Raw genomic sequence first — 14,114 nt, forward strand, 5'->3', positions numbered from 1 at the left:
TGTTGTTGTTAATAGCTTTGTTGTTGTCCTGATTGATAGCTTTATCATTGACATTAATCTTGATTGTTCTTGTAAGAGAAATTCAAATGATTTTTCCAACCCGGATTGTATGTGTTGGAAAACAAATTATTTTTCCTCACACTGAAATTTCCAATTGCATCAACTTGTTCTATTTGAGCCAATTATGCAGTGACAACTCCTAGAGAGCAAACTTTCTTTGAATTCTCCATACCTCCACACATACCTCACAAGATAACACAATAGCATTTACTAAGGTCGAGTTCAGTGAATTAAACTTCTTTGTGAGAGCATCCATCTTTATAGAAATAAGATTAAGGGCATCAACATCATGCCTTCCCAAAATTTTTACTCGTTTGCCACTTCTTTCAGATGCCCATTGATGATGATTAAGAGTCACACTCTCAATGATTTCCTCTGCTTCATCTAGACCTTTATTCATTAAAGCTCCATCTACTGCAGAGTCAAGAGATATCTTGGTATGATAATTGATTTCACTATAAAAGGTGTGGATCACCAAGTATTTCTCTAAGCCATGATGTGGGCATTGTCTGAGCATTTCTTTACATCTGTCCCAAGCCTCATATAAAGATTCACTTTCGTTTTGCCTAAAGTTTTCTATCAGATTCCTTATATAAGTTTTCTTGGTTTTTTTTGGAGGGGGGAGGGCGCTTATCCAAGAAGACTCATCCGCACTGCTCCCAAGAAGAAATTATGTTTGCCAGCAGGGAATCAAGCCATGCTTTGGTTCTATCTCTCAAGGAAAATCCAAATAGAACTAATCTGACGACATTTGAGGGAACTCTATTCATCTTTATGGTGCTACACATTTTATAAAATATTTCCAAATGTTGGCTAGAGTCCTCTGTGGGTCCACCCCCGAACTGGTGCTGCTAAACCATAAAGATGAATGTTTACTTGATCTCAAAATTATTGGCTTTAACTATCGACCTAGTGATACTAGATCTAAGACCTCTAACATATCATGCAGTATAATCTTTCAAGGGTTTATTCATCGTGGCAATCTGAGCTTGTTCTTCTTGTGCTTGTCTTTGTAGGTTTCTTCTTCTACGGAATGTCCTATCTATCTCAGGATCAATAGGCAACAAATTCCCTATAGTTATCAGTTTTCGCATAAAAGAGCACAAATAAAATTAGTTTTTGTTATGAAAAATAAAATGCATAAATTAGAGTGCAAAAATAAAAGAAAGAAAATACAAGTTATATACAAAATGTAAGTGTAAAAAATATTCACAAAAGAAAATAAAAAGTGTCAAGATAAACCAAAATGCTAACCACCTAACGTTACTCTAAATTAGTCCCCAGTAATGATACCAAAAACTTGATGTATATCCGCAAGTGCATGGAAAAGTCATCAAGTAATAAAAGATATTGATCCACAAGGACTAATGAGTAACCACTAGAGACTTCACAAAGTGAATTATCTAGACTATCCAATTGTGGGAAGGTTTGTGAACTTGAGAGAGTGAGACCTAGAGAGAAGAGAGTGATGAAAGTTGTGTGAGGAAGTCTAACTTGGGAAAGTAGTTCTAGGATTTTGGTTTTATCATGATGCTCATTGATGTAATATGAATAGCCAATTATCTAGCTTCTCTATTCATACTTCATAGGAAATTTAACTAAATACCGATGTTACCCCATGATGGCCACACTCGAGTATTCTCCCCATTGACATCCAGTGCTACTAAGTAGAGAAGGTAACATAGAAGATCCAGTTAAAAAGATACTCTTTGTCACCTAGGGCTACCCGATCATACGATCTAAATTACACAAATTCCTTCCTACACAGAATTAGGGAAAACCCATTAAGCACTAATTAGAGTCTCCCTTGTATGTATTTGGTATCCATTTCAAGGGAATGCATGAGATGTCCGGTTAAAGGAATACCCTCTATCACCAAGGGCCCTCAGTCATACAATCTCTAGTATTCTTTTTCCTACCTCCATGGCATATCACAGACGATGGGTGCATTTACCCCACTATGAGCTTGACACCTGTGTTCCTACATTTACCTCCCTCTATATCCGTGGGGCTGACACTAGGAGGGTTATTAAGGTAAACGATCTACCTTTTTACTAGTATTCCTTTTCCTAATGACAAATTCATACATCCATTCAACTAAACAACATATATAAGTAAAGCTCACATACACATTCAATCAAATAAGAACCAAGCATAAATATGCCATAGAAACAAGAAATAGACATATTCATAGAGTTTACATCAAATACACATCACAACTACTCCCTATGTGCTAGAACAAGAAGAATCTACTCCATACACAAAGAACTAAGACTCAAAAATATGAATGGAAGCATTCTACAACTCAAAATGATAATAAGAGAGGAGAAATCTTAGCCAAGGTGAAATCGATGTCTTTGAGAACCAATCCTTCGCTTCAAAGATGGATAAATGACAAAAATAGATACAGATTGTCATGAAGTAGCTAGAAAATAGAGTGTCACAACCCAAGATGTCTCTCCCAAGGGGAGAAAACTTCCTCCACAAGAAAGGGGGAGGAGTTCCCCTTTTATAGCAGGGGGCATGCCCCCTTACCCTTAGCGTGCACGACCATGTCATATGGAATGGTCGAGCCATATATACGACGAAAGGGGTGGCACAGTCGTGCCTATGAGGCAATGTTGGGTGGTGTCCCTTTTTGTGAGTTGGAGGCATGTTCGTGCCTCCTAGCATGGCCCTACTATGCCACTCTTTAGAACATGGGCATGGTCGTGCCTAGCAGGCACGACCCTACTGTGGCTATCTCTACAAGGGGGGACACAGTCGTGCCTCAGGGCACAGGCTGCCTATGCTGGATTCCAGAATAGGTTGCACTTTGCATTCTTTGTCCATTTTGCTCCATTTCAGGTCCTGTCAATCAAAACAAAGCAAAAGTAGATCTCTGAACACAAAGAAGTTATTATGCTCATAAAATAAATGAATGGAGTACGATAACATAAATCATAATCAATAAATACCAATAAATGTGCATCAATTAAAGTCTAAAATCATATATAATTTACGCTCATCAGATACTTTCAAAAATAGTCATGATTTATAGAATCAGACTAGTATGCTTATTTCCCGTGTGACTTCTCAATTACATTTTAGTTACTAAATAATCTCAGTTCATGCTAACTCATTAGAAAAAATCTATATCCCAAAAAAATGTGTGTGTCCACACTTTGCAATCACTTAAAAAAAGAGGGGAGAGTAAGGGATATAAAAATAGTTATCATAAGTAGAAACTAACAAGCTACCCCTTTGAGATTGAGTTAGGTTATTGGAAAAATAACTATTATATATCTCTTGATACCGAGTACTCCTTTGAAATCTTGTGTAGTTTGAGAGGAAAGAACTTTGCGAGTGGCAGATAAGTGTCTATCTTTGAAATCATGAGGAACACGGTTAGATAATGACTTGACTAGGCTTGGAGATTGATATTTGAAAAAGTTAGGCCACTCATTACACCAAGCACAAAGAACTTCTACTTAGGTCGCACTTAAATAATTTTGTATCATGCTAATCAATGAAACTATATGATAGGATTGGATTGATTCACTGGGGATTATGATGCACCATTTACACATATAAATCTAGATTGTAGATTTTACTTGAGGGCAAATAAAGGTTTAAGTATGGGGGTGTGATGTGTATAGATTATATATATTTTTAAGCATCATTTAGTATATATCTTGTTGCATTTAATGAGCATGATTTACATTCGTACACCTTATTTCTATGTGATTTCATTACTTTTACTCTTTTGGTTCAGAGAACTACTCTTTTCATATTTTTATTGATAGGACATATTTTGGAGCAAAAATGGAGCATATTGGGCATTGGAGGTAGGTTTGGAGGAAATTCAGCAAAGCATGGTTGTTCCCCTTAGGCACAATCGTGCCTCTTAGCACTGTTAGGCCCCCTAGGCACGGTCATGCCTTATTCAGCTAACAAGGCCATGCCTTACAGGCATGGCCGCATCTCCTAGTGTTCCAAAAGCCAAGCACAGTAAGTTCTACGACATGGTCGTGCCCATGAGGCACAGTCGTGCCTCTCTTACAGAAGTTTTTATGCCATGGTCGTGCCTCCCAAGTACGGTTGTGTCTCTCCCCACAGATCAAAAAGTGTATTTTATGGTCTAATTGTGCCTCCCCATTATAAGAAAATCTACAATCAACAACATTTAAAAGATAACAATTTTGAGGGAAAATCATTGTTTTAGAGCCTTTAATAACAGTTTTAACAAAAATTGTTGTCTTTTATATTTTATTTTTACAAAGATAACGGTTTTTGAAAAACCATTGTCTTTTATCATTGTTTGGAGCGGCTATGATAGCAAATTTTTAAAATCATTGTATTTAACTGTTGTTATTGTTGGAATGTATACTAAAAGCCTAGCTTTTTGTATAAATATTTATTTAGAAATAAGAATCACATTGGTTAAATGTCTACATTTATGCTAAGTGCAGTTGTTCAATTAATTTATATTGTAGATAACATGGTGTGTGGTGTCACACACAGAAGATCATGTTATCAATACCTTATAAATTATAAACAGTTTCTCACAACCAAGATGGAATGGGACAAACCATTGGAGTGGTTATAGTGTAATTAGGTATTAGTTTATCTTGACTAATAAATTATACTAGCACACTATGAGTGTATTGAGCAGGACCATTTGAGGTAGTTTCTGTTTATACTGACTATATAAAAGAATAATACCTCTGCTATTATGGAAGTGTGTGCTCTTAATCATGATATAATAACAAGCACATATACTTAATATTTATTTCTTTAATTTATCAAAGGGTGTGATTTAGCTCGATAAATCAATAGGCCCGATAAGTTTGAAAATGATATTATTTATATGGTGTATTGTTGATTATAGAATGAAACTGTGTCCTAGTAATCTAGGTTGATGATGTCCCCTTGAGGAGCTCATAAGGATTGTCATGTAAACCCTGCAGGTGGACTTAGTTTGACATGACGATAAGGTTGAGTGGTACTACTCTTGGAGCTAGATATTAATTAAAGTGAGTTATCAGTAACTCATTTAATTAGTGGACATTCAATATCTTAAACACAAGGAGATTAACACACTCATGATAAGAAGGAGCCCATATAGTAATATGAGATTGGTGTGATAGCGCAATAATAACTTTTTAGTGGAATGAGATATTATTGATGAACTCGAGTTGGGTGTTCAAGGCAAACACAGGAAGCTCAAGTTCATCGGGAGACCAAAACCAATTTCTCCTCTCGGTCCCAGTCGAAGCCTCTTATTTATAACGTTTTATACCCACCTAAACCCACCTTCTTACCCATCCTAGGTGACCAGCCAAGCCAAGCCAAGCTTAGAGCCCAAGCAAGGGTCGGCCAAGATAAGCCTTGGATGGATCAAGTGGTGGTCGACTCTAGCTTGGAACCCAAGCTTAGGTGGCCGACCACAATAAAATTAAAAGGGGATTTTAATTTTAAAATATTTCCTTATGTGGAAGCCATAATTTTAAAAGAGAGTTTTAAATTAAATCTTTCCTTCTATAGTTTCTACAAATGATTAAGAAAAAAGTTTGATATCTTTCCTTATTTGTAGTTAAAAGGAATATTTTAATTTTGGAGAAAACTTTCCTTTTTGTAATCATCCACATGTTTTAATAGAGAGATTTTAATTTATAAAAGTTTCCTTTTATAACCAACCATGAAGGGAATTTTGAAAGAGAAATTTTTATTTTAAAATTTCCGGAAACAAATTAGGAAGTTTTAATTTTGTGTTTAAAACTTTCCTTGTTTGGAGCTCAATGAGGTGGATGGCCATAGCAAGTTTATATGGAAATTTTTAATTAAATTTTCCTTTTTAGACATTGGCAAGGAATATAAGGAAGTTTCAATTATAAAACTTTCCTTATTTGCCAAGACCAAGGAATATAAAAGAGAGGGTAGAGGTGTCTCATGACAACACATCTATTATTCCTCTCCTCTCTTCCTTGGTGGTGGTCGGCCCTCTTCTTCCTCCTATTCTTCTTCCTTGGTGGCCTGCGGCATCTTATCTCAAGGAGTTCAAGGTGGCTGGATCTTGTTAGAGGAAGGAGAGATAGGAGGCATTGTTTCTTAGCATCCCTTGGAGCTTGGTTGGTGGCCAAAGTTCTTCATCTCTAGGAGATTGTTGGTGGCCGAAACTTGGAAGGAAGAAGAAGGTTTTGGTGGAGTCTTGTCTTGGTAGATCGTCGCCCACACGACGTCCAAGATAAGAAGAGGAATACAATAGAAGATCGTGAGATCTATATGCTACAAAGAAAGGTATAACTAGTTGTCTTATTCCGCATCATGCTAGTTTTCTTTTTATGGATTTTGAAATACCAAACACAAGAGGCTATCGATTCTAGGTTTTGAATTTATGATTCGATTTTGTGTTTCTTTTGTTTTTTCGATTTTGTGATTCGATTGTTCTTAATGGTTAAACTTAGGGTTACTATAAGGAGATTAAATATTGAATTTTGTTGAAACGCTTTGTCTAGGAAGTGGTGGATGCTCCCATAACCAAGAAGGCCTAGTGCCTCTCCATGTTTAACTTGGAAGTCGATCTATGAAATAAATATTTAATCAAATTTGTAACATGGGTGGATTTGGATTAATAATGTTAAGCATCGTTTGCGATCCAAATCTAAACCACTAAGAACAGATAAGTTGAATTTGGAATCAATAATGTTAAGTTCTGTTTGCGATTCCAAATTTAATTTCTAAAGAACACAATAGGTTGTTAGGAAAGGTTCAGGACTTGTACAAAATTTTTGTACAGGGGAACCGGTATGATATTCTGAGTAGCAACCAACAATTGGTATCAGAGCTAGGGTTTGCCTCTGTGTGTTTAGTTTTCAGTTTAATTATGCACATGTCATACATAATTTAGACATGATAATAGTAGGATATGCTAACTCTGTGGTTGCAGGCTCCAACTATTATGACTTATTATGATTGTGTGTGATTGGACCCTTGGACATGTCAAGGGTATTTTATATGTGTGCATGATTGTATTTATTAAATATAGCAGGAGCTGTATTAGTTTTAGGATTTTACTTTTTGTTCGATCTAGATTACATGTACATTCCTTCGTGGAATATAGGATCGATAAATGTAAAATTCTATTTTTATCGTGGATCGTATCCTTGCGAGGTGTGGTGCTATTTGAGGACCAGAGGCGCAACAGAAAAAGAAGCAAGGTGGATGCGGCAACTAGACCCGATTGCGGTGGCTAAAGATGGCAGCAGCTAAGGTTGGCAGCATACGGAGGACAATGATGGAAGAGGTCATAATAGTTGGAAAATTGTTTTTCCATATTTATTGTTTTTTTATGTTATGTGTGCTTGTGTATTGTGTGCTTGTATGCATGCTAAAATTCCTCATTCTAAATATCTAAGTGGGAGAGGGATTTTAAATAAATTCCACGGTCTCCATTACTGGTTTGTAAGTGATGCAAACAAACTTGCGTGTTGGCTCTAAGTGCCTTCCTCCACAACGGATGAGTTTGTTTGCAGATCACTAGATCAAACTTCCTTCATGGATGATTATAGGAAATTATTTAGGATGTGTGTGATCTTCTCCAATTGAAGGGGCATAATTCTATTTAATGGACTAAGTATCAAGTAATGGTATACACTTAGGTACGTCTAATAGTATCCTCCCCAATGGAGTCACTGCTATTATTTATGTAACCAAAGGAATACCAACTATTAATTTGTCATAAAGCTAGGTAAAATCCCCTCTTACAAATGTTTGAATTTGCATACATCCACACTAATGTGGCATACAAAATTCATGTTGTTTGAGGTAATTTTATTTGTCATAAAGTTAGGTTGACAAAATAAAATAGGTAAAACCTCCTCTTACAAGCAATTGAATTTGTATACGTCCACACTAATATGGTATACAAAATTTATGGTGTTTGAGGTAATTTAAAGTTGACAAGATAATTAATGGGTAAGACCCTCCTCTTACAAATGTCTGAATTTGTATACGTCCACACTAACATTGCATACAAAATTCATGGGGATTTTGAGGTGTTGGTCTTGACCAAATATCTTTGTGATTCTTCGGATTTCAAATGTTTTTCAATCTCCTAGCTGTTATACTATAGAATAGACTTAGTAGTCCCAATTATAATGATTGGAAACAAAACTTGGACACTAAGGTGGACTGTCCTCTCAGAACTGAGAACAATAAAGGTGTATTTTATTCATTAGTTGTTGAAACATGTTTAGTGGTGTTATCTACCGGTACCTGGTGTGTAGATACGGGAGCCACTGATCATATCTACAATTCATTGCAGGGGTTCCAGGAAATCTGACAACTATATGAAGGGGAAATTGCCATCTACATGGGTACTGCTGCAAAAGTAGCAGCTGTTGTAGTGGGAGAAGTTTATCCTCTTATAGGAATAAAACATGGGTTTTGAGAAATTATCTTTACGTACCAAGTTTAGAATGAACTTGATTTCAGTTTCTAAACTATTCAAAGAACTTGATATTCTGTCTCTTTTGATAACAGAGTTATTATCAAGAAAAATAGGGAAATTATCTGTTCTGGTACGTTGGTTGGCAATTTATATATTCTAAATCCAAAAACTCTCACGATGCAACAAATGGAAATTAGTAACATATCTTCTAACTCTAATAAGAGAAAGCAACATTTGGAAATGAACCAATCATATCTTTATCATCTAAGGCTAGGTCATATTAACTTGAGTAGGATTCAAAGGATAATAGCCGATGAACTTTTGGGTTCATTGGTAGTGGAAAACTTTCCAACCTGCAAGTCTTACTTAGAAGGAAAAATGACCAAGAGGCTTTTTAAGTCTAAGGGGTATAGAGCCAAAGATGTGTAGGAATTGGTTCATTCTGATTTGTGTGGACCTATGACTATCCAGGCAAGAGGTGGTTTCGAATATTTCATCTCTTTTATAGATGACTATTCGAGATACGGATACATTTACTTGATGTGCCGCAAGTCTAAGTGCTTTGATAAGTTCAAAGAATACAAGGCTGATGTGGAGAAACATCAAGGTAAAATTATCAAGACACTATGGTGAGATCGTAGTGGCGAGTACCTCTTAGGAGAGTTTAAGAGTCACTTATCATAAGTCGAGATTCAATCCCAACTATCTGCACCGGGTACACCCCAACAGAATGGTGTGACATAACGAATGAATAGGACTCTTATGGAAATGGTTAGATCAATGATGAGTTATTCAGAATTACCAAATTCATTTTGGCGATATACACTGGAAACGACATTGAACATAGTACCTTCTAAGTCAGAACCCTCTACTCCCATAGAATTGTAGAATGGTCGTAAGCCTAGTCTGAAGCATATTCAGAATTGGGGTAGTCTAGAACATGTGCTGAAGAGAGACACTGATAAGTTGGAATTATGAACAGGAGTTCACTTGTTTATGGATTATCCTAGAGAGATGAAAGGTGATTTATTTTATAGTCCTAAAGATCATAAGGTCATTGTTAGCACCAATGCTCGATTTTTAGAAGAGGACTATAAGCCCATGAGTAACATTATTCTTAAGGAAACAATAAAGGACACGTCTAATCTAGTATCAACTGTACAAGATGAGATACCACAAGAAATTACAACACGTGTCACAAATGATGCACAATTACAGACAGTGCCTCATCGTAGTGGGAGGGGTGTTAGGCAACGTGAAAGATTCATGTTTTAGGAGAGTCTTTGGACTTGATCCCTGGTGAACATGAACCTGATCCCCGGAAATATGACGAAGCACTTCAAGATAAAGATACAACATCTTGGCAAAGAGCAATGAATACAGAATTAGAATATATGTATTCTAATAAAGTGTGGTAGCTTGTAGAATTACCAAATTGATGTAAATGGGTCTACAATAGAAAAATAAGGACAGACGGGAAGGTGGAAACTTTCAAAGTAAGGCTTGTTGAAAAAGGGTATCGATTATAAGGAAACCTTTTCACTGGTAGCCATGTTTAAGTCTATCTGGATTCTTTTATCTATTGCTGCTCATATGGATTATGAGATTTGGCAAGTGGATGTCAAGACAGCTTTCCTTAAAGGAAGTCTTGAAGAAAGCATCCATATGAAGAAACTAGAGGGGTTCATTGCAAAGGGCAAAGGGCATCATGTATGTAAGCTCAATCGGTCTATTTATGGACTGAAGCAAAGCTTCAAGGTCTTGGAACTGTTGGAACCCCAAGATTGTTTGGGTGTGATCAACAAGTTAAGTTAGGTCCCGCGTTGTTTCTAACCTTGTGTCTAAGTGTGCAGGAGCTTAGGAGCACAGGTAGTCGAGCGGAAGACGCAGCTAGCGAGAAGGACAGCACGCTGTGCGTCCGAGGGACGAGGCGCTGCGGAAGAGTACACCGGCGGACGAGAAGGAAGCGCGCGGTGGTTCCGAGGGACGAAAGTCGGAGCGGAAGATTGCTCGGGGAGCAAGAGACGCAGCTAGCGAGATGTAACGACCCGCCTTCTACTACTAGGCTGTAAGGCCGATCACTACAGTAATGCTGCGCTAACTGGGCGGAAAACTGATCGAATTTAAATTTTAGTTGCTAACTGATAACTATTCTTGGTTCTACATGTGCTGAAGGATGTAATCTAAGGGATACAAGGTGTGTCCTACATCTCTTATGGACTAGAATATGATCTGCTAAGTTTCTTGGTCGAAACTGAACTTCTCAATCGATTCAGACTGAACTAGATCGATTGCTCTCTTTTGGATCGATCCATGGATCGATCCAGACTGCTACTGTGCTCGGGTGATAATCTGGATCGATCGGCTGATCGATCCAGGCTCACCGATCGATCCAGTGATCGATCCAGCGTGCTTCTGTGCACGGGACTTTATTTGGGTCGATCGAGATCGATCCGACATAAGTCAATCGATCCAATGATCGATCAAAAACCTTTCTGTTCGCGAGGAATAGCTTGGATCGATCGACCGATCGATCCAGAAGCCTTCTGTTCGCGACAGAATGTGACTGGATCAATCGACTGATCGATCCAGAAGCCTTCCATTCGTGGAATCAGCCCTCAATCGATCCATGGATCGATCGAGGGCCCCTGATCGATCCGTGGATCGATCGGAGTTTCTGATTTCGCACTGAAACTTTGATTTCGCACTGAAACTTTGATTTCAGCACTAGTTCGTGCCAAAATCTCACACAACAATTATACAATGCATGGAAAACATTCTAATATCTACTAACTAGCATTCTAACATGACATAGTGCAAGGTTTATTAATTCATAACATTTAAACCACTAGAAATGCATAAAAGTGTCTTAAGAAAAGAAACTAAGTTCTTAATTTGCTAAACCCCCTAAGGATCTTCATTCCAGGTTCCTGCCACACACACCATCTCTGCATTGACCACCAGCTTCCTCTAGTCCATCTTCCCTTTACCTTTATCTGCAGTATAAGGAAAAGAAAGTATCTATAAGCTTTCGCTTAGTAAGAAACCATCTACCTCACAAAACATGCATACGGTGCATTTATGCTTTTATAACATGCTATTTGAAATATGTACTGATTAAACTAAAACATGGCATGCTATCAAACAGTACACGGAAATCAAAAGCTAAACATGGCATACTATCATCTAAACCATGTATAACCAAAAGCTGAGCATAGTGTTATCATACCTAACCATAAAAATGAGCTGAACTGAAGCATAAACTGAGCTAATTCTAGCACTTGCTAAAGCTATACTGATCTCACCTCACTGTTTTGTGAGAGTTTAAAACTACATACATAATAGATGAAAATACATAAACATGCTGTTGTTTGGGCCCGACAACTGTACGTGCTATGCGCGCGCCCCTAACTAGACCTGGGTTTGCAAGTCCCGAATTTAGTAGGGTTTACTAGGTTATCTAAACCTAGGGACCGACTATGGGAGCCCAGCCCAATGGATATCTAATCCCGTACAGTGCCACTGAAAAGTAAAATACTGAATATAACCTAATTATTTCTTGTCTTGCTCTTTCTAGGTTATCTGAACCTAGAGCTAGGTTATCTGAACCTAGAGGCAACTATGGGAGCCCACCCATTGGACATCTAGTCCTGTAAAAGCTGAAGCAAGACTAAATAATCTGTAAAAATACTTCTATTGCATTTATCTAAGCTACTAAATGCCTAAGTTGCATTTTACTGCGATAAACAATTTAATCGAACACTTGGTGTGCGCTAATTCACATCCCTTGTGTCGAAAGTCTATATACTGCTAAACTAAAGCATAAAATCCACACGGAAGCTACTTATACTGTAGGTGAGGGGTTTCTTACCTCGTACGCTAGTTTCCTTACGGTTCTAGTCGCTAGGTTTCCGGAGAAGACGATCCTTTCGATAGTCTTCTTGCGCCAGCACGTTCCTCTCGCGGAGGGGAGCGTCCTTGTGTCGGAGCCGCTACCAGAAGATGTCCCTGGGGCCCCAGGCTTGGTGCACCGAGAGAGAAAGAGGAGGGAGAAGGGGCGTCGGCGGTGAGGGTTGGAGAGGAGGAGAAGTTGCCGAACCAAACAAAATAAACCAAACTCCACTTAAATTTTCTATTTATATTAAGTGGGTAACTCGGCCCAACTTAAATATAAATATAATTGATTCCCCTTTCTTTCAGCACGGCCCTGCTGGGTTCAACTGGTTGCTTAAGTGGTCTAAAGGTTTAGCGGACCCGAGAGGTCCCGGGTTCGATTCCCGCTTAAGCTATTTTGCTTTTCTAATTATTTTTGCTACTTCCGCTACCCTAAAAATTCCGGAAAAATATCTAAAAATTTCAGAATAATTATAGAATATTTCTAATATAGTTTTGAGAATTTTCGGGCATTACAATCCCCCATACCTTATAAAAAGTTTGTCCTCGAACTTAGAATAATTCTAGGTACTTCTGTCTCATGCTGGCTTCTGTCTCCCAAGTTTCCTCTTCTGCTGTGTGATTTTGCCAAATGACTTTTACTAATGGTACCCCCTTGTTCCGCAATTTCTTAACTGCTCGATCTACTATCTGAGTAGGCCGACTATCATAGCTGAGGTCTTCGCGGATATGTACCGACTGGGGCTCAATCACCTGGGTGGCATCTGGGGTATGCTTCTTCAGCATAGAGACATGAAATACGTTGTGGACAGCTGACATTTCCTGGGGTAGCTCTAGCTCATATGCTACCTTGCCCACTCTTCTGCTGATAAGGTATGGTCCCACATATCTGGGACTTAGCTTGCCCTTCTTCCCAAAATGCATTACTCCCTTCATGGGAGCTACTCTGAGGAACACTGAATCCCCAACTGAAAACTCTAAGGGTCTGCGTCGTGTATCAGCATAGCTTTTCTAGCGGCTCTGAGCTGTCTCTATCCTCTGGCGGATCTGTTGTATAGTTGTTGTGGTATCTGCTACTAGATCTGTCTGAAGTTCTAGTTCTCTCTGTTCACCACTCTCATACCAGCAGATTGGAGATCTACACCTCCGCCCATACAGAGCCTCATAAGGTGCCATACCGATAGTGGCCTGATAGCTATTGTTGTATTCAAATTCTGCTAAGCTCAGATATTTGCACTAACTTCCCATGAAGTCTAGGGCACATGCTCGGAGCATATCTTCGAGTACCTGATTTACTCGCTCCGTCTGACCATCTGTCTGAGGATGGAAAGCTGTGCCCAACGCTGACTGTACACACTCCCAGAAGTGTGATGTGAACCTACTGTCTCTGTCTGAAATAATAGTTCGTGGGACTCCATGTAATCTAACGATCTCCTTGAGATACAACTGAGCTAGCTGTTCCATGGAGTAGGATATCCTGATGGCTAAGAAGTGGGCCGATTTAGTCAACCTGTCGACTATTACCCAGATGGTATCGAAACCATTCGTGGTTCTGGGTAATCCCACTATGAAGTCCATGGAAATATCCTCCCACTTCCATTCTGGGATCTGGATAGGCTGTAAAACTCCTCCTGGACTCTGATGTTCTGCCTTAACCCTCTGACAGGTTAGGCAGGTGCTGACATAACGAGCGACGTCTCTCTTCATCCCAGGCCACCAAAAATATTTC

At 38.5% G+C, this 14,114-nt stretch overlaps 1 pseudogene; it reads left to right on the forward strand.

The window, feature by feature from the left end:
• Window positions 1-548: 548 nt before the first annotated feature.
• On the forward strand, window positions 549-660 carry LOC122044663 (annotated as a pseudogene).
• Window positions 661-14,114: the final 13,454 nt, after the last annotated feature.

This window comes from Zingiber officinale, chromosome 2A (assembly GCF_018446385.1).
Source record: "Zingiber officinale cultivar Zhangliang chromosome 2A, Zo_v1.1, whole genome shotgun sequence".
NCBI classification, from domain to species: domain Eukaryota; kingdom Viridiplantae; phylum Streptophyta; class Magnoliopsida; order Zingiberales; family Zingiberaceae; genus Zingiber; species Zingiber officinale.